Source organism: Hermetia illucens, chromosome 3 (assembly GCF_905115235.1).
Source record: "Hermetia illucens chromosome 3, iHerIll2.2.curated.20191125, whole genome shotgun sequence".
In the NCBI taxonomy this organism is placed as follows: Eukaryota; Metazoa; Arthropoda; class Insecta; order Diptera; family Stratiomyidae; genus Hermetia; species Hermetia illucens.
In genome coordinates, this window is record NC_051851.1 from 157,727,145 (window position 1) to 157,747,319 (window position 20,175).

General features: G+C 43.3%; 1 protein-coding gene across 3 annotated transcripts in view; it reads left to right on the forward strand.

Moving 5' to 3' along the window:
• LOC119650775 (dnaJ protein homolog 1) overlaps positions 1–20,175 on the forward strand; it is a 108,292-nt gene that overhangs the window by 60,501 nt on the left and 27,616 nt on the right. For all 3 annotated transcript variants that reach the window (XM_038053882.1, XM_038053881.1, XM_038053880.1), the window contains one exon: positions 18,193–18,287. The gene's annotated coding sequence lies outside the window, so the exon portion shown is untranslated. The remainder of the gene's footprint in view (positions 1–18,192; positions 18,288–20,175) is intronic.

Sequence of the window (20,175 nt, forward strand, 5' to 3'; positions counted from 1 at the left end):
TCAGTAGATTTATTAGTTGTATTCATACCAATCTAAATCTATACTATATCTTCTAATTATGGCTAAATTAGTTTTCAAAGACTTATATCTAGATCCTGGAAATGAATAAATATTTAATTACATTTTAATGACTTATTTGTCTATCCTGAAAGAAGAAGAGGTTTATTTAATTATTATTTTTTTAAATAATGGGAAATAGAAGTGGCCTAGATCTGCATTTAACCAAGTGTCTACCGGCTGTTTGCTAATGAACAAGCTTTCGTAGGTGTCCAGCTGGTTAAATATCTTTACCTGTTTTAACACTTTCAAATCATCGGCGCTTATTTTATCGCCGCATTCCACCATATGTTTAGCCACCATAGATTTTGTAGTTTTTCGGGAGTACTTGACAGCCAACTCTGCCTCCTCCATATGCTCCCTAAATCTAGTAGTTTCCAGTCTTTTCGTTTGTCCGATATACATCTTAGGACAATCTGAGCAAGCGATTTTATATATACGGCTCATCTCCTCTACCGTTTTTCGATCCTTTTCCCTAGCCAGCTGGGATTTTAGCTGGTAGATATGACATGATCCTATCAGTTGTATGTCGAACCTTGTCAATGTCCGTTTGATATGCTTGGACAGATTTGAGAAGGTGACACTTGATCTTGAGAGCGGTAGAGGTCGATTATTGGGTGTACAATGTAGTGAGATTGCTACGTTCTAACCTTCGTACGTGTGTCCTGATCATCGTGGCTATGGCGATGCTGGTGTACCCGTTCTTCCTTGCAGTGTCCATAATGTAGAGTTTTTCGCTCCGGTAGTCTTCCTCTGTGAGTGGAATTGTTAGGAGTCGGTGGATCATTGTGCCATAAGCTGCCATTGTGGCCGGGATTGTACGCTGGGTGCTGGTGGGTTTCCTGAAAATAGAAAAAGGAAATTGTCCGTTTTGACCTTTGATCAATATACCTAAGAAAGGCAATTGGTTGTTAACTTCAATCTCATGAATGAAGGTTATTTTAGGGTGTAGCGTGTTGATTTTATCCAACATATTATGGATACTTGTGTCCGGGATCACTGTCAAAATGTCATCTACGTACCTCAACCATATATTTGGCAATAATCCATTCTGCTCCATTTTCTCCTCCAGTGATGCCATAAAGATTTCACTTAGGAGTGAGGAGAGACACCCACTACGCTACACCCAAGGTTGTATTGAAGTATGTGTGAATGTGAAATAATTTTCATTCATACAGAATGGAGCCAACCTCGCATATTGTTTAGCTTTTCTCTTCATTCTGGTGTCGAACCAACTACGGTTTGGTTTGGCCACTCTTCAAATTTTGTTACTCCCTCTTTTATAGGCGTACTGGAAAATAGGACTTTGACATCAAATAACACTAGGCGTCCATTATCCGCCAAAGACCCCACTACACTCAATCTTTCAATCAATTCTTTCGAATTTTTGATATATGGTTTCCCATTGATAGACCCCAATTTTTGGCATTGGCACAATGTTGTAAGTAGGGGAGTTAGAATCTGCAATAATCTCCCTCATCTCATTGCCCAATTTGTGTATTTTTGGTTGGGATCTAATTCTGAGTAAAGAGGGGTTTGTCATCTGCAGTCGGGCTGGGTTATCAACCACTAGAGAGCATTCTTTTAGGGCTCTTCTCTACTCGTTTTACGGATCCTGGTAGCGGGTCATTCCTCAATTCAAAGTAGTTTCCTCCAGTCAACTTTTCCATTACTAGGTTGTGGTAATTTTGCTTATCCATAATTACAATCGCATTAGCTTTGTCCGCTTTTAGGTAGTATTCCGGGTTTCTCTGCAGTTCTCGTACGATTTTGGTTTCCCGCTAGTTAGCAGATTTTTGAATCTGAGTTTGGTAAGCGATGGCTTTTGATACTTCGTGCCGGATTTCCTCCTTAGTTTCGTTGCCCATGCATTTTATGGCTCCTTCCACATCTACGACAACGTGTTCAACTGGCAGGTCAGTTTTTACGGCCTAGTTGCAGCCCTTGTTCAGGAGATCCATTTCCTCATTGCTGAAACTAATGGATGATTTATTAATAACTTGATTAGGAATAGTAGTTACCGTTGGCTGAGCCGAGCTTTTTCCTTAGCAATGTCCGCTTGTGTTCTTTTTCACATTCGTAACCCTGTTGAATTTTGAAGAAGGTAGATTCCGCACAGTTTTCTGTTGCTGCTAATTGCAAGTGTGCATTATATGCCTTCAGTGTGGTAGATGCTAATTTTGCGTGCAGCTTTTTTACACTAGACCTAATTAAGGTTTCTTCGATTGATCTAGTAAGATTAGAGGGTAAACTTAAACCTGACTTAATACTAACCACATGGGACTTGGGCGTGACACCATACTTCAAGCATAGTTTGAGAAATTTAATGTCTTCACCAAGAGCAGCCATGCTTTTTGAAGATTTTGTTTGCAAAACAAAACCTTATTAAAATCGGTTCAATGTCTGTCCGTTTGTCCATCTGTCTGTCTTTTTTTTCTTTTTTTTTAAGGATGTGGAAATCTTCAAAAGACTCTGGTTTGGGCACGCCAGAGTGTGGGATTTTTACCTACTAAAACCACCCCTGACTCCCCCCTATCCCGTGGAACCACCTTTAGGTATTACATCACGGGGCGGAGTTAGCTTACTTTAGCTAGGTCTCCTTCCGTCTTCCCGCGGGTTCGTAACCGCGCCTTCCTCACTTCTTCTGATTTTCGCAGTTTCTCCTGGATTGCTGCGATCATGGAACTGATCGCATCCCAGTCTTCCTGGCAAGCTACCATTCTCCGGACAAAATTTTCCGGTGATAGCGCTTCATCTAGAGTTTCCTCTAGGTTCCTTCTTTCTGCCACGAACCTAGGATATTGGAAGAATACGTGCGCTGGGTCCTCTGGGACCCCGTCGCAGTTTGGACAATTAGGTGAGGTGTCCAATTTAAACCTGTACAGGTATCGACGATATCCTCCATGGCCGGTGAGAAACTAAGTGAGATTATAATTGATCTCCCCATGCTTCCTTTCCGGCCACTCCTTGATGAAAGGGATCAACCTGTAAGTCCAACGACCCTTTTCTGACTGGTCCCATTGCTGTTGCCATCTTCTTATGGATCTCTCCCTTTCTGCTTTTTTCACCTGAGATAAGGGAGAGATGGACCTGGTGTTTTAAATGTTCATCAATTCGTTTGTCAGGATGTCAATCGGCATCATTCCTGAGATGGCGAACGCTGCATCGTCTGAAACGGTCCTGAAGGCACACTCTCAAAGCTGTTCTTCTGTTAACCGTACTCAGTTTATATGCATTGCCTACAACCTGCAACGCGTTTCCCCAAACTGGGACTGCATACAACTTGATAGAACTCACCACCCTGACTATGAGCAGCCTGCAAGCATGCCGTGGTGCTCCTACGTTCGGTATCATCCTTGCCAGAGTCATACTCGTGGTGAATGCTTTTTTGCAAGTATGCTCTGTGTGCTGCTTAAAATTGAGTTTTCCGTCTATCATCAGCCCCAAGTATTTGATGGCTGACTTGGAAGTGATGATACGATTCCCGCTTAGTGATGGGGACAGTTTCCGTCTTTTCCTCCGCGAGTGCCAGTCCAGCACTCTCTAACCAAACCTTAACAACAATGGTTGCTTCGCTTGAGTACAACTCAGCATCCTCCAGATGCGTTGCAACCACAACCAGTGTTATATCATCGGCGTAACCCACCACCGTTGCCTCCTCCGGAACCTTAAGCAGAGTGTTCGCTCATGCAAATAGCTATCTATAATTACGGCGAGGTAGGTGGGAACACCAATCATCACCAGAGACTTTCGCATAAGGTTCTAATTGGCCGAGTTGAATGCATTCCTCACATGCAGTGCGACCACCACACAATATTTGCTGGTACAACCCCTTCCGTGAATTCCATTTTCGGCCAAGCCAGTAACCATTTTGATGGTATCAATGGTTGATCTGGCCTTACGGAACCCATACTGCCTATCTGAAAGGCCCCTTTGGCTCTCGACGACTGGGAGTAGTCTATTATAAATAACCCGCTCCAATATTTTCCCCATAGACATATGGGTCTACAGGAGCGCGGTTCCCCTGGCGGTTTGCCAGCCTTAGGCAGCAGCACCAGCTTTTGCTGCTTCCATGTTGCAGGGAAGATACTCTCGGACATGCACGTTTCGAACAGCTCCGCCAACACATCCGGTCTTTATTTGACAGTAAGTTTGAGGGCCTTATTTGGTATGCCGTCCAGATCCGGGGCTTTGCTGTCGCCTATTCGACTGCAGATCTACAGCAGCTCGTTCCTGATGACTGGTGGAATCGTCATCACATTGTTGGGACGCTGGAAAGTGTTAGTACTCCGCTCTTGCTGGGGAAATAACTCCTGGATTATTTTCAACAAGAGCATAGGGCACGTGATCTGCGGAGATGATCGGCCTCTGAATCGCCCTGTCACGATTTTATAGGCGCTACCCCACGGATTTATGTCCGTTTCCAAGCAGAGTTTTTAAAACATTCCCTCTTACTCCGCTGGATGGCGAGCTTGAGGTTCTTGCGAGCTTGCCTATAGGAATACTCCTTTTGCCCTTGATTGATCCTACCTATTGCCCTCTGAGCCGTTCGTCTGGCTCTGTGGCAAATCGATCGAAGGCTGCCAAGTTCACTATTCCACCAATAATTGGGTCTTCTAGTGGAGAATGAGCATCTCCTAGGCATCGACGCGTCACATGCCTTAGAGTGTAACATGGTGTGTAACATGGAGAGATCTATCCGCGGAGGTGCCTGCTTTGCTAGGCAGGTCCAGCCACACTTCCATGAATGTTTGCTCATCCATCGCTTTTGCAGAACATCCTGGTGTTCCTTTGGATTTCGGCTTCTGGGGTGCGGGTCTTTTGCCTTGTGGCTCCGTCGTTAGTTCAAAGGTGATTGCCTGGTGGTCGCTGTGCGTGAAGTCCTCGCTAACTTGCCAGGACACAGGCTGACAAAAGTCAGCTCTACAATTCAACCAGTTCCCCTTTTCCGATAGGTGTTTATATCGCCTTCGTTGGCCAGAACTACATCTAACTGGGCCAATGCTTCTAATAAGCACCGCCCCCTTGTGTTAGTCTCTTTGTTGCCCCACTTGATGATAGCCCACGCATTAAAGTCACCGGTTATCATCTTTGGTCCTCGTCCCCTTGCGTTGTGAACAACAGTTCTTCAAACTCAGGAAGTGTGAGGCTCAGTGGAGCGTAGCAGCTGCGCGTCTGTCTGTCTGTCACACGCACTTTTCTCAGAAACGGCTATACCGATTAGCACGAAATTTCATGAGAAGGTGGGAACTGTGGACGCCCAGACATGCAGTGAGTGATATCCTTCTACGTTGAGATTTGGGGGGGGGGGGGGGGGTACATGTAAAAGGTGGGTGTAAAATTTTTGCACCGAATATGGTCATGTGGGATATCAAATGAAAGGTCTCGATTAGTACTTTTCGAAGCCAGTCTTAGTTTTGAGATTTATTAGAAAGGCGGGGAGTGGGAGGGGTGGAAAGTGATGATTTCTTAAACGGACCCATTCTCAGAAACTGCCCCACCGAAAAATTTGAAAAAATTCATGAAGCTGCCTCTATATAGTGGCCAAGCCTCAAAATACTCTCCATATCGATATCCGTTCAAAATAAGTTAATAATAGTATATTTCCCTATTTTTGGGGAAAAAGTAAAAAATTCGGGAGTATTATTTTCCTTTCTCTTTTAATTTGGTTAAAAGAATAAAAAAATTAAAAAAAGTGCGGAATTATAATATTCGAAAAAAGAAAAATAAAAGAGCGCTTCCTAAAATAGCTTTTCCAGAAGTATAGTAATCTAGCATGTTTATAAAAAGTTAGGGGAATCCTAAACTCTAAAATTTCAATTGGAAAATTCCAAATCTAAATATCACATTGTTTCCGAAAAGATGAAAATTCGCATTAATTCGAATGGCGCCTTCATTCTGACGCAACTAAATTATTTTTATTCATTATAAAATAAAAAAGAAAATACGAGTAACCAATCTAAAAATAGCATACATATTTCTTAACCAATTTTCCCATGGAAAATCCCATCAAATTGATTATTAAGGAGTGCATAGACCATAAATATTCATGCGTTCAGTTGCATTTTTAACTTGCATCCAAACACACGAGTATCTCAGTATAATACCAAACTGTAATGATGCATAACATCTAGACTAGACACCGATTTTTATCAAGATTTTATCCACATAATGAACGAATGGTACTTCAGTGGGTACCAAGGCAATTGTCTTGAAAATCAAAAGAAAACCTGATTGTGATGAATCATTTACAATGGTATCTCTTTTCCTACTGTGGCATTGCTTCCAGTGTAACTTCTGAGCAATTTTTTAAATAAAATAAATTACGTAGATACCTATGAGCCGATCTGCGCCTACAAGATACATATATCTATTTATACTATATGTAGGTATTTTGTAGACCTTGAATTTAAGAATAAAAAAATTCATGAAGCATTTTACACAGATGCATGGAATTATTATTATTATAAATTCACTTTTATATAAATTCTGACGTGAAAATTGTTAATTAATTTAAATTCTTCATGTTGATATGCAAATTTTCGAGTGGAGCCTTGAAGTTGTTGGGAGATACTTTTTGATGTATTTGAAGAATGAATTTCAGCCGAATCAGCTCATTAACTGGATGGTTTGGCCATCATTCTATATATATTTATGGTATATTTGTATGCGTATAATTTCTCTCAAATATTGGAAAAGGGGGTGCTAATTGAGGCATACGTAAGCAATCCTAGGTACAAAAATGGAAAGAGACCTCGTCTTGGCGCTCTCATTTACTTCTCGCACGCAAGTGGCTTTCACAGATGCTCAGAAAAATAAATCCATCACGGAGGAGACAGACGTAAAAAAAGAATCTTTGTTAGTGTAGTGTTACGATTTATGGTTGGGGGTTTATGGGGCACTAGGACATGTAATAGGAAACTTGGCGGATTTAATATTAGTAGCCCTCTGACTACATAAAGGAGGTGCAAGCTGAGTGAAGTGACACTTTCAAATAGATCGAAATAAGGGAACTCCAACACAACTTGCTTAAATTGAACTTCCAAGGTGTTTACTTTTCGGTCCTAAGTTTTTCTCACTGATAAACTGGGATGATTTGCCCCTCTCTCTATTTTTGATCCTAGCTAGCGGAGATACCTTTTCTGGTTCTTTTCAGAAAAAGCGACGTGAAAGAAATGTTTTTACGGAGTTTCTTGAAGTTCGATAGTGTCAACTAGCCACCAATATTTGGCGAGCATTGAAGAAATCCGCCATGCTATTAATATAGCATGCTGGTCCCAAGCCCAAGTAAAGAAGCAGAGTTTGGCGCAACGTACTTTACTATTACTACTATTTTCAGTAAAACAAAAATAAACTGCTGAGATCAGGGAAAGAGATAAATAAAGTATAGTTGGAGTAATTCCATCATGCTAAATCCTACCTGATCTCTCTTGGTGACAGGTCTGGGACAGACCGGTCAAGAAAATGTATCCAATGTATCCAATCCAAGCCTCGCAAAATGCTTGGGCGTTCAACTTAGTCGACGCGGCAGTACGGGCGCCGCCCTGTCAAGGGTTCTTGATGCAACGATGGCGTCAGGACGTAAGTAAGTTAGTTCGAATAAAGCAAATGCTTTTCTGCACGCTAAATATTGGCATCCTAAATGGAAAGACCGAAGAACTCGTAAGATCCCTTCGGAAAAGATACATTGATATCTGCGCTCTGTAAGAAACCCGATGGTCTGGTGCAAAAAGCTGTGATATTGAATGCGAACGTGAAAAAAATGGCTATAAACTTCCCTATTTGAGTAGCCCGCTCCCTCAATACGGTTTTGGCATTGCCATCTGAGAGAGTTTCCAACATCATTAAAGAAGTCGACCGATTTGATAATTGGCTGATGAGGCACACCATTATATCAGCTGATCGCACTATTCACTTCTCCACCGCATACGCACCACACACAGTCGACCTGATGCCCAGAAAGTTGCCTTCTGGCAAATTCTCGATGCAAAGGGTCTGCTGATGATTATATCATCATTGCCGGTGATCTTTATGGTCATGTGGGTGAAAAGGCAGACATTAACAGGTGCCATGGGTGAAAGGGGTTTGGAGCGCGCAGTGAAGGTGCAAGCGTATAATCGATTTTGTGGCCACCCATGATTTTGCACTTATGAATACATGGTTCATCAAACGATTGTCTCATCTTTTAAACGCATCTGTAAAACGCAAATCGACTATAATCTCATAAGACACTAACATTTTACCACCGTCACTGATTTCAAAATCGTTCCCTATGAGGCTATCACACCTCACACCGTTGATTGCCGTTGACAGCGTGAGGAACGCATTGGCCTGGGGCGCTTTAAATGGTGGCGATTTTGTGAGATGAAAGAAGAAATAGTCTCACTTACGTGATTGCCAACCATTACGGATGTGGAAGAATCGTGGAACCAAATAAAAGACACGATCCACAAAGGGGCCTTTGTAACCTTCGGGGTCACCAAGCCAGATAGGCCGACATACTTAGCTTTGGAATAAGGATGTTGAAATTAAGGTCCTTGAAAAGAAACGCCTCTACCACAAGTTTCTTGATGATAAAACGCTGGCCAGTTGGGAAATTTAGAAGAAATGGGATAGCCCCTGAATTCACATACTTCGGGAGAATTCCTGTTGTATATGCGTTCAGCTCGGTTGATGTGGTTGGCCCCCTAGGAGGGGCCTTCATGAGGTTGTTTGTTACGTTCTTTCAAGCGTCCGAATACCTTCGGGCCTCGGCGTGGTGTTGCGTTTCAAGACGGGAACCGTACTTTTTAGTTCGGTAGAGATTTAGGTAGGTCTTGCATTCACCAGTATGAATGCTGAGCCACGCACTCGGTATATACTGGTACCATTGTAGTTTGTTGCAGCGGGCTCTGATTATGGTCACAAAATCAATTCGTGTCTTAAGAAGACCGTGAGATTAAGCCTTCGAGATAGGTACCTATGTAAAACCACAGAGAAGTAACTGTCAGTGCAACTGAAGTCATGGAAGCAATAAAACAAATGAAATTGGGGAAAGCGACAGGATCTGACAACATCGCATCTGAGCTCTGGAAAGCAAAGAGCCGGGATTTAACACTGTGGCTTAGGGATTTTTTTAATCGAGTTATTCAAGAAGGTAGAACACCATCTAACTGGCAAGAAAGTATCACAGTTCCAATATGAAAAAGAAAAGTAGTCTAGCCGAATGTTCAAACTACCGTCTGATCCGGTTTCTTTCTCATAGCATGAAGATTTTTGAACGCATTTTTGACAACTGTATTTGCGAAATCGTTGAAATAACCACGAATCATCCGGAATCAGCCGGATTTGTCAAGAACTGTGGAACTACTAACGCAATACACGCTGCATAGTTACATATGGAGAAACATCGTGAGAAGTATCGCCCTCTTTAAATTGTATTTCTGGATCTAGAAAAAGCGGTTGAACTCATCTAGTATGCTTTACGATAACACTTAGTGCCAGAAGAACTCGTGCGCTGGGTTGATTTGCTCTACCACGATCCGAAAAGTAAAGTTCGAAGTATGGCGAGTGTATCAAAATTGCTTCGTGTTTCTGTTGGTATTCATCAAGGAAGCGCCCCCTTTACCACTCCTCTTTATTCTTGTTATTGACACTGTTCCATGGGACATCCAACGAACAGCGCCCTATACACTGCTTTATGCAGATAATGTTTTCCTAGTATCTGATAGCAAAAATAATCTTGAGTAACTTGTCCAAAAATGGAATGATCTCCTCATGCAGCACGGCCTCAGATTGAATATAAATAAAACTGAATTTTTGACGACCCATTCGCATGAAACATATGCTATCATTGTCAGTGGTCGTTATTTGCCCAGAACTAAGCGATTTAAATACCTTGGGTCAACGCTATCAGCCAATGGAGAACTGCGTTATGAAATTGCTTCACGCATTAATGCAACCTGGATGAAGTGGCGTTCCACAACTGGTGTTCTTTGTGAACGACGTATCAGTGAACGTCTCAAATCTAAAATTTACCGCAATGTCGTTTGCCCTGTCGCTCTCTGTGGTTTTGAGTGTTGGCCGACTATAAAAGACAATCAACGGCGCCTTACGGTAATGGAGATGAAAATGTTGCGTTGGCCTAGTTGCATGACACGTTTTGATCACATTCCGGTAACTGTGGAAAAACTGCGAGAGAAGCGTCTTCGATGATATGATCACGTAATTCGTTCTTACGCTCTGCACGCTTCTCTCACTTGCCAAGATTGGTCTGAACATCGAAGTGGATGGTAAACGATCAAAGGCCAGTCAAAATAAGGCTGGCTTGATACGCTGGATGGGGATTTGCAAGCCTCGCGATTGCATCCAGATCTGGATTTGATAGAACCAAATGGTGAACTCAATCACGATGAGCCGACCCCGCTTGTGAACGGTACAAAGCCTGAAGAAAAAGATGAAGATTTGGTGAGCATATGTCTCGAATTCAAGTTATTTGGCTCACATATCCTTAATTTTCGCTGTTTGTTATTTTCTTCTTTCTCTTCTTCAGCCTTTGTCCCATTCAGAAGCGGAATCAAGTCGTTCTGATTGATTGTGCTATTTCATTCGAGCATAGGTTTGTCTAGATGGAGTTGAGAGGCTGTCAAATCATCGTCTGGCAAATTAATCCGTCGTACTTTCATTTCGTAAAGACTTCTATGTTCAAACCAATCTTGGAACAACTGGGTTCTAGTCACCGTAAATTACAAAATTACATGTCAATACCATCAAAGATGCCTCTTTTTTTTCCATAATTGGTGCAATCCCACATCCTCATTTAGAATATGGTGGCTCACTGGTTCAAAGCAACGTCGCTGTCCTCATTAACACGAGGCACTGTTTATTTTTTTTTGAAAGTCGGCCAGCACTGAGAACCACAGAAGCTAGTAGGATGGACGACGCTGCAGTAAATATTGGATTTGAAACTTTCGTTGATGCGTCGATTACAAGGTCTTGTTGTGGAAAAAAAATTCTGTTGAACTGTTTCGTGTTCTTCATATGTCAAGAATGTACGTTTACGTATTTGTACATAGGTTAAAAGTCAAAATATTCCTTAATGAATTTCCAAACCCCAAGATATATATATCGAACACAGAATTATTGCGATTATTCTGAACAAATAAACATCGTCCATTCTCGCTTGCTGGTGTTTATATACATATCAACAAGACTACATACAGGAGATTCGTCTGCCGCCGCATTGATTGAATTTTTATGGTAGAAGAAAAGCATTGCACATGTTTAATGTTCTTTAATCACTTGCGCGGAAGAATTCAGTGCATCTCTTTGATAGTGTTGGTGTCGTATATGTGATGCTTGAGATAGGGTAACATATAAAGGAAAAACATATAGTCGTCATCGACAAACTCTATTTCGTACCTAACTCGACTTGCTGCTCCTGTCTTCTTTAAACATATACATATGTGTAAGTGGGATGTAGATATATAGTACGTAACTAAATATTTCGGGTTTACTTTATATAGAAAAGCCAATATCATTCGCATATGAAAACATACATAAAGAGTTAGCTGAATTGTTCACTATTTGGAAGCATCCGATGCATGTATGGACGCTTCATCTGGAGAAACAATCCTGTGGACACCTTGTTTTAAGCAGATAAAAGAATGAAATGCATTTTGAGGCTCAGATTTTAGGTAGATGCATTTTTATGATTATTTTCTTCTTAGAACGAGGTCTGTTGCACTTTATGGTACCTACATTTCTGGTTTAAGTTTTCTTACTTCTGATCTGATATGAAAAGTTAGGCCCTGAGAAGTACTAAGTGAACCCTTTCATTTGATACTGTGGCGCGGCAGGATTCGCAGCATTCGAAATTTATTTCGAATGTTGCGAATGCGAACGAATAGATGGCGCGGATCTATCCACTTTGCGGAGCTCGCCACGGTAGTGGAGGACCGGCGAGAAAAGTGTGCCATGAGCTAGGGGCAGAAAGGAAACACATGAAGCGAGAGTCTCTTCTGCCTCTAACGAGCAAACAGTCACAGTCACACAAATTATTTAATAAAGTCTAATGGTTAAATCTATCGAGTATTGATTGTAAAAACCCAGTCTATGTTCCGGTGTACCTAAAAGTGTGGTTTGCAAAGAAATTAATAATAAAGTTAAATTCGTGACCCCGAAGAGCACAAAGCCCTAGTACTATCAGTATCCAAAGTGAAGAAAGAGAGGCTGGACCCTCACCTGTAAACATAACTATTGAACAACCTGTGCAGCCGATACCTCAGATGACTCGTTCTGTTCCTCTGATCTCGAGCGCGTTTTATCAAGTTAACCAAACATCAGCACCGCAGCCCCAGACGCCAGCGCCGCAGCGCCAGACGTTAGCATCACTGCCGCAGCCACCATCGTTGCCGCCGCAGCCGCAGCCATCACCATCTCAAACGTAGCTGACACCAGTATTATTGCCGCATCAGAAATTCAACGAGCGCGACCACCTTTCAACATTGGCAGCAGCAACTTAGGTTATAGATTATTTGGCAATCAATCTTCAAATTTAATTGTTAAAAGTTAAAATTGTGATAATATTTCAATAATAATAATTGAAAATCGCTGCAAGAGACGGCGTTAGGTGTTTCACATCGCGGGTTCTCCGTTTCCTTGGTGGTGTTTTTGGTCTGCGCTGGAGAGCGTCCGCTTCGGTCGTCATTTCTCTGTTCGTGGGTGCGGCCTGCCGTGTTGGAGTAAAATTCACCGCGTCTGCATTACAACTCGTACTTTTCGTTAAACAAGATGTCGTTTGACAGCGAAGACGCAGCAGGCTCATGGGGCCCGCAAGTGACCGCCCTCGCCGTACGCGTTCTTCCGTTTTGGAGGCGGAACCCGGAGTTGTGGTTCGTGCCTTTGGAAGCGCAGTTCCAAATGTCCGGCATCACATCGGACGCGACCCGCTTCAACTACGTGGTGGTGGGCCTGGACGAAGAGTCCATTCTTCTGGTGTCCGACGTAGTGAAGTCGGCATCGTACACACAGCTCAAGAGCGAGTTGATCAGGCGCCTGTCGGCAAGCGAGTCGGCAAAATTAGACCACTTGCTGGCGGGTTTAACGTTGGGTGATCGAACTCAGAAAAGGGTGGACTCAAATTGCATTCCCTGGTCAGTGATGACCACTGCAGGGACGCCAAAGCGAGGTATCCACTCTCGACAGAGGGCTTTGGCACATGATTGCGCCGTAATGTCTTTCAGAGGTATTGCCTCAGGCCACCGCGTAAACCTGTCGATGATTGTGAGACAATACCTATAACCGTGCGAGTCTCGCAAAGGCCCTACTATGTCGAGGTGTATCGTGTGGAAACGCTTGGTAGTGCGGGGGAATGAGCCCACTTCTTTCCTTACATGCCTGGAGACTTTACACTTTTGGCATGCGATGCACTCTCTGGCCCAGGAATTGATATCCTTGTTCATGGAGGGCCAGAGGAATTTTCCGGTGACTAACCGGTTTGTTGTCCTGATGCCGGGATGCGCCAAGTCGTGAACTGCGTGGAATTGGATATCGGTCAGGAACAGTCTGTGCATTTAGCCTTCTGTAATCCCCACATGGGCGCCATTCGCCGTTTGGCTTAGGGACCATATGCAGTGGGGAAGACCAACAGCTATTTGAGGACCTGCAGATACCCTGTTGAACGAGTTGTTCAAACTCTTTCCGTGCAATAGCCAGTTTCTGGGATGGTAGAGGACGCACCTTCGGGAAGATCGGGGAACCAGTAGTGATAATGTGGTGCTGCACATTGTGCTTCACTGGTTTGGAGAGACTACACTTGGTAGTAATCTGGCTGAACTTTTGGAGAAGCGCCCGAACACGAGAATCGGTAATGTCTTCTAAAGGAACGGAAAGATTATTGCCTGGGTGAGATACCATTTGTCCCGACGAATTAAGGTTGGTCGTGGAATCTATAAGAGACTTGTTTTGCAAGTTCACCAGCAATCCATAGTGACACAGGAAGTCTGCGCCTAGTATGGGGAAGCTGACATCCGCCAGGATGAAACGCCACGAAAACGTCCTACGCAAGCCAAGACTCACGTCCACTTGCCTATACCCGTACGTGTTTATGCGGGAGGAATTTGCTGCCGCAAGTTTGAGCGGTTGTGGGAAAAGTTGATGTTGCCGGGGTACGGGAAGAACCGAAACCTCCGCACCCGTATCGATGAGGTAGCTGCGCCTGCTGAGGGGGTCGAAAATAGTTGGGCGACGTGGCGCTGCGTTCTGGGTGGCCGTCGCCAATACCCCCCGCGGACCTAGTTTTTTGCGGTAGGAGTGAATCTACACGGTAGCGTACATATTGTCGCTTTATCCCCGAATTTGCGGTGGTACCAGCAAATCCCTCGATCCGCGGACTGTCCTGACGACCTGCTACCTGATCGCCCTTTTCGGGTGGCAGACCGCGAGCGTGTTTGCGATCTGGCGCCCGAACGCTGAGCGTCCAAAGTCGCCCGCATCTCGGCCACACTGGCTGTTAAAGCGGCTATCTCGCGCTTCAAGTCACCCACCTCCTCCGACGGTGGTTGAACGGCCGCCAAGGTTGGGCGTACGTACACCTCCTGCACCTGGTCGGCCGTCGCTGCCAGTTCCTCCAAGGAACCGGAGACGCAAGCGAGGATCGCCTGGGTGCCTTCCGGGAGCCGTCGCAGCCAGAGCGACTTGATCAGGTCATCGCCAATCTTGCTCCCACCCAATTGCCTCAATACCCCACATGACCATATTCTGGTAAACAAAAATTTACACCGTAACGATCGCACTGGTTTGGCCGTCAGATGGTGTTCCATCCCCGGTGGAATACGTGATAGAGACGTTTCTCACGGACCTTCATTTGGAAATGGTCATTCCAAAGCCAAGCATAACGGTTTATGAACCGCTTACCAGGTTTCATCTTTTTTATAACGACTTATTTGGATTTGTATGTCGACTTACAAGTTTTTGTGGATTCTTAAAATGGCAGTAATCATCTACTAACGTTGAACTTATCAGATTAGGATCAGTTGGTAGATCCGAGGTATAAATGAGGTAGAATGTCGGTCCAAGAACACTGTATGATGCAACCTGCGTTTGGCGCTTCGCACATTTAGGAATCATTGTAACTTCTGAAAATTTTCAAACGAAACATAGAAATGCGTACAATATATAAGTCATATGAGTGATTGCTATACTTTGAAGTTCCTTCAACATTTTTCCCGTAGTTAGGTCATACCCTGGAGTTTTCTTTGGGTCCACTTGTTCTTTGATAAACTTGAGCAACTTGTTTGGTTCTAAATGAGAAGCCTCCCTTCGGTGTAGGAAAGGATATTTTTGGAAGCCTTACTCCGTCTTCGGAAAATGGACGAGAAATACCTTTTGCAGGTATTTTGCAAATGTTACCATTTTGTAACTCCTGTCCTCGTTGATCCTTAAGGGCCTTACTGGGTGATCGACTTGCTGTTTTTTTAGGTCTGGAGATCTGTGAACCCGTGATTGTCTTCTCAACTTCCGCCTTACTTAGACCAGCTGTAGTATGCTGTGCGAAGATTGGTGATACATGAGCGTGTGGTAGAAAGCTGTGTCACGCTCATTATTTCGTTAAATTTCAACAGGGCCTGGCCTATTTGACCTCCGGTTTTCAAGGGATCGTGGATTTGCAGATGAGTGCTTAAATTTTAACCAGTTCGAAGAAAACAATTTAACTAGTTCGTTGTTTTGGCTATTAATTTAGAATTTGCATCGCTTGTTATTGGAGAGACGCTAGCAAGTGTTATATTGACGGGCGAGTGGTCTGAAAACAGTGGCTTGCCCAGGTAAGACGATGTCAAGTCTAGAATCTCAGGCTCCCACAATTGCCTCCTTTGGGAGTGATCAGCCTAGACCCTCAATGAGTGTGTTTAGCATTAAAATCCTCAGTGGGCCGAAATTTGTCCCTCAGTGATAATCTTCGAACGTTTGAGAAGTTAGTTTAAACCTGGGAGGACAATAGACTCCGGTGATGGTTATCACGCTGGCCCACTCCAGTAACTGTATTGAAGTTGCTTCTAGGTAGTCTTTGCAGTAATCTTCTGGAAGATAATGCTTAATGCTGGATCTGATAAGTATTCTGGTACCACCTTGGGCTTTTCTTTCCTGATGCTTAGTGTTATAGGAGTAATATCGATTAATCTGGAAATTGCTGTGAGTTTCGGATGTGAGCATTATGTCGATTTCTTTTTCAAACAGGAAGTGTCGTATTTCCAGTTTATGCTGGCTGACTCGCTTGCATTCTAGAGCCATATTTTGAGCTGGTTTGTTTGCTTCTGAGAAGGACCTGCAAAATCTGGATCTGATTACGCATAATTTCTTGATCTTGGTCATGTTTTGCATGGAGACCATAAACTGGCTCATCGTTTGAGTCAGTGTAAGGAGAAGTAAACACTGGGTACATTATAGTATGTTTGTATGTTTTTGTGTGACCAAATAATCTTGACAACTCTACTACTGCACCGGGTCATGTCTTATGTGGATTAAAGGTATTAAAGTTTTCAGAACGAACTCTACAGGACTTCACCGAAATATTTGTACAAGTTTTCCTCAAACATCCCTTCTTGCTTCAATGGTTAACGCGAGGTTTCTTTGGTTTTTCTCGTTCGTATGTTCTTATTTGTTTTATCAGTTTATCAAACTGTTATCAAGCTCTTTTGCTCCATCGATTTTTGGCAGTGGGGCTGAAATGGTCCTAGTTCCCTAGTTCTAAGCTTCAAGTAGGTGAAATTTTTTTCGGACCTAAGCGCGATCAAGAAATGTGATCTTGCTTTCTTTGCAATGGATGCTTTTTGGTCTCTGGAGCGATCGTCTGACTCGAGGGGCAAAATGTGTTTCGCCAACATTTGGAAATTTAACTGTAGATTTTCTCGTAGCACCATGCGAGATAGTCGGACAATTTGAGAGCTTTTATCCCGCCTAGAGGTCTGGCTTGATCAATTTACTATAGGCAAGCTAGATTTGCCTGACGCCTTTTCATTATTGGCCATGATCTCCTTCTCTGTGGCCTCTTTAAATTAAAAAATAGTAAAAAGTGAATTCACAACATCAACGATGACCAAAATTAGCGAAGAGTTTTACATGATTAACAGTAAATAGTCTGGGAAAAGGAAGGAATTTTTAGTGTCGTCTATCGTACTATTAGGGTATCTTCATCATCAACAACGGTGCCACTCCCGGTGTTCGACCTGAACTTGCCATAGTAGGGAACTTCAGATATGCCGGTTTTGAGCCGAGGTCCACCAATTTGATACATCTGTTTTTTCTACCATAAATATTGCACTGGCTAGATCATGCCCACCAATACGGATTAAGTAATCCGTAGGTCGGACGCAGTTAGGTTACTGAATGATCCATCCTCCTTGCAACTTTTCTTGCTAAGAACCCTTCCGAGGAAGGCTTGGGCAGTCAGATTTTTGACCCTATGGTGAGGCGTTTCGGGCCGAACAGTTTTTGTAAGTTAAAATAGGTTCTATTGGCTTGGTCAGGCACAGTCTGAAATGAAGAATTACGTCGACGTAAGGGCGGGATACTTGCAGAATCAGAAGGGGGAAGCAGCAGCAGTTAAGCTTCACGTCGGGAAAGGCTCACAACACCGTTGTTGGCCAAGCTGTGTAATGAAATCTACTTTCCTAGAATAGTCTAAGAGTAGGTTGTCTTAGAGCTATGTGACGCAGAATGTCGTAAGTGGAATGCAGACTTCTCGGAAAGTCCTGGAGGAAGCTGCAACGCATGTCAGAGCACCGACAACGGTAACGCGTAGGTTTGGTTGACGGTTTTTGCTTCATTTAGGGCTGGCAACCATATATGCATCTTTGCAGATCTTATTTGAGTATAGGTGACTGAATAAAGATTTATATCAGATAATTGTGAACTTAGAGTCATTCTCTTTTTCCTAAATGGAGTTTTGCAGTCGGTAGATATCTTGAGGGGCTATATTTGGGTTTAAGCGGTGGTTTTTGCGCCCTTGCACCGCCCCCACCCCTCTCATACGCCAGTTGCCATATATTGCATCTATTGGCAGGCCCAGTGTTTTTGTTATTCTGTAAGGGATATAAAATTGAATTAATAATAACAACTTATTTTCTAACTCGAGTTTTGATTTTTTTCTCTTTTCAGGCTGTTGGCAATATGATTGCATTGACTGAACATAAAAGTTAATATCCATAAGATACATGTACCGTTTATATTAAATTTATTTATTGTGGAGTAAGGTGAGTGGAATTTTTAATTGGTGGCTGTTTATTACTATTTTTTTTTGGTCTTTTTTTATCTCATCTCATCACCACACTCAACACATTTTTCAACTCAGCTGGGCTAACCAGTTCCAACAGTAGATCAGGTTCATTCTCCTTAAAACTTACTCAGCTCGTTCAGTGGAAAGCTAAACCTCAGCAAGTTTGATTTAATGTCTGCCTTTCTTGTCCTCCGTTTGTCTGTCTGTTTGAAAAACGGCTCAACTTATTATATTATTGGAATTCTTGGTGAAAGTGGGTCTTAGGGAGAAAATCTGTGCTTGGGGTGAAAATCATGCGACTCCCTTATTATCCTTTAATTTCACCAGAATCTCTACTTCGGATCTCCGAAAAAAAGGGCTGTCCCGGTAAAATTTCACTCCGTCATTTTTGTCAGCCCGAAATCAGCCTTGTATGGACAAAAAACCAGGTCCACAATGAATATTATATAGGTTTTAGTAGGTCGCAACTGTCTTTTTCGTGCCAGGAAAATTCAGTCACTGGAGAATAGATGAAGTTATGATCTGCACCTGCCAGTGCCGGACTTGCGTTTTTTATAGTTTCGTGGTCCGTTCGGATGATGTGTTTCAACTACAATCGGGGTAACTAACTGTCGTGGCGTCCTGGGAACTAAAAGCCATAATTATACAAGATGTTCTGATTAAGAAACAAAGCCCTGTCGAATGCGTTGGGTCCACCGTCGTCTCATACTAAAGCCTTCTTCCTGCAAGATAGCAGTTCAAGATAATACTGGAATACAAGTCCAGGGCTACGCGGACGACATTGTTCTAATCTGTAGGGGCAAATATGAAGATACCCTATGTGATAGAATCCAAACTGGATTAAGGGTTACTAGTGCCTGGTGCAGGAAGGTGGGACTGCGGATCAACCCAACCAAAACCACCATAGTACCATTCACTAGGAGGCGTAAGCTGGATCACCTGAAAGCCATAACATTACATGATATGGAGGTGAAACGAGAAACAGAGGTCAAATATTTGGGAATCACGCTAGACCAAAAATTACTCTGGAAGACACATGTCGGAAACACTTGTCGAAAAGCCACGAGGGCTCTGATGACTTGCAGATCCATAGCAGGAAAAAAATGGGGTTGCAGCCCGAAGATACTACTTTGGATATATACTGCAATAGTAAGGCCAATGATTACCTATGGAGCGGTAACCCAACTCAGCACACAAGCCAGGGAATTATCATACATAAGCTCCAAAGGCTGGCTTGCGTGTGTATCAGTGGGGCAATGAGGACATGCCCAACGGCATCCATGGAGGTCCTTCTGGGATTAACCCCTCTCCATCTGCACATACAGATGCAGGCAAGGAGATCAATATTCAGGATGGCCGGTAGTATGAGTGAGGCGGGGAGCTGCCTAAATCGAAGGAAGATTGATGTCCTTTCTAGGCGGTATCCCGAATTACTGATACTGAGGGACAACAAGACAACGAGGTTTCACTTCGATAAGAAGTTTGAAACACGTTGAAGTAACAAGGCAAACTGGGTGAGCGTGGCTGCGACATACGGCTTAAACCAGCAACTGATTACTTGGTGCACTGACGAATCCCTCACAGCAGAAGGAGCGGGTGCCGGTGTCATTGGTCCAAGGAAAATGTACTTTGAGCCAATGGGCAGGTACACTAGCATATTCCGGGCGTAAATTTACGCCATAGACAAATGTGCCTCCTTTAATCTGCAAAGGAACTACAGGGGGCAGAACATAGCTATTCTCACCGATAGCCAAGCAGCGATCAAGGCACTTAGGTCCAACCAGGTGGACTCTAAACTGATATGGGAATGCCTTGAGAGACTGATTATACTCGGCTCGTCCAACAAGGTCTGGATACTTTGGGTT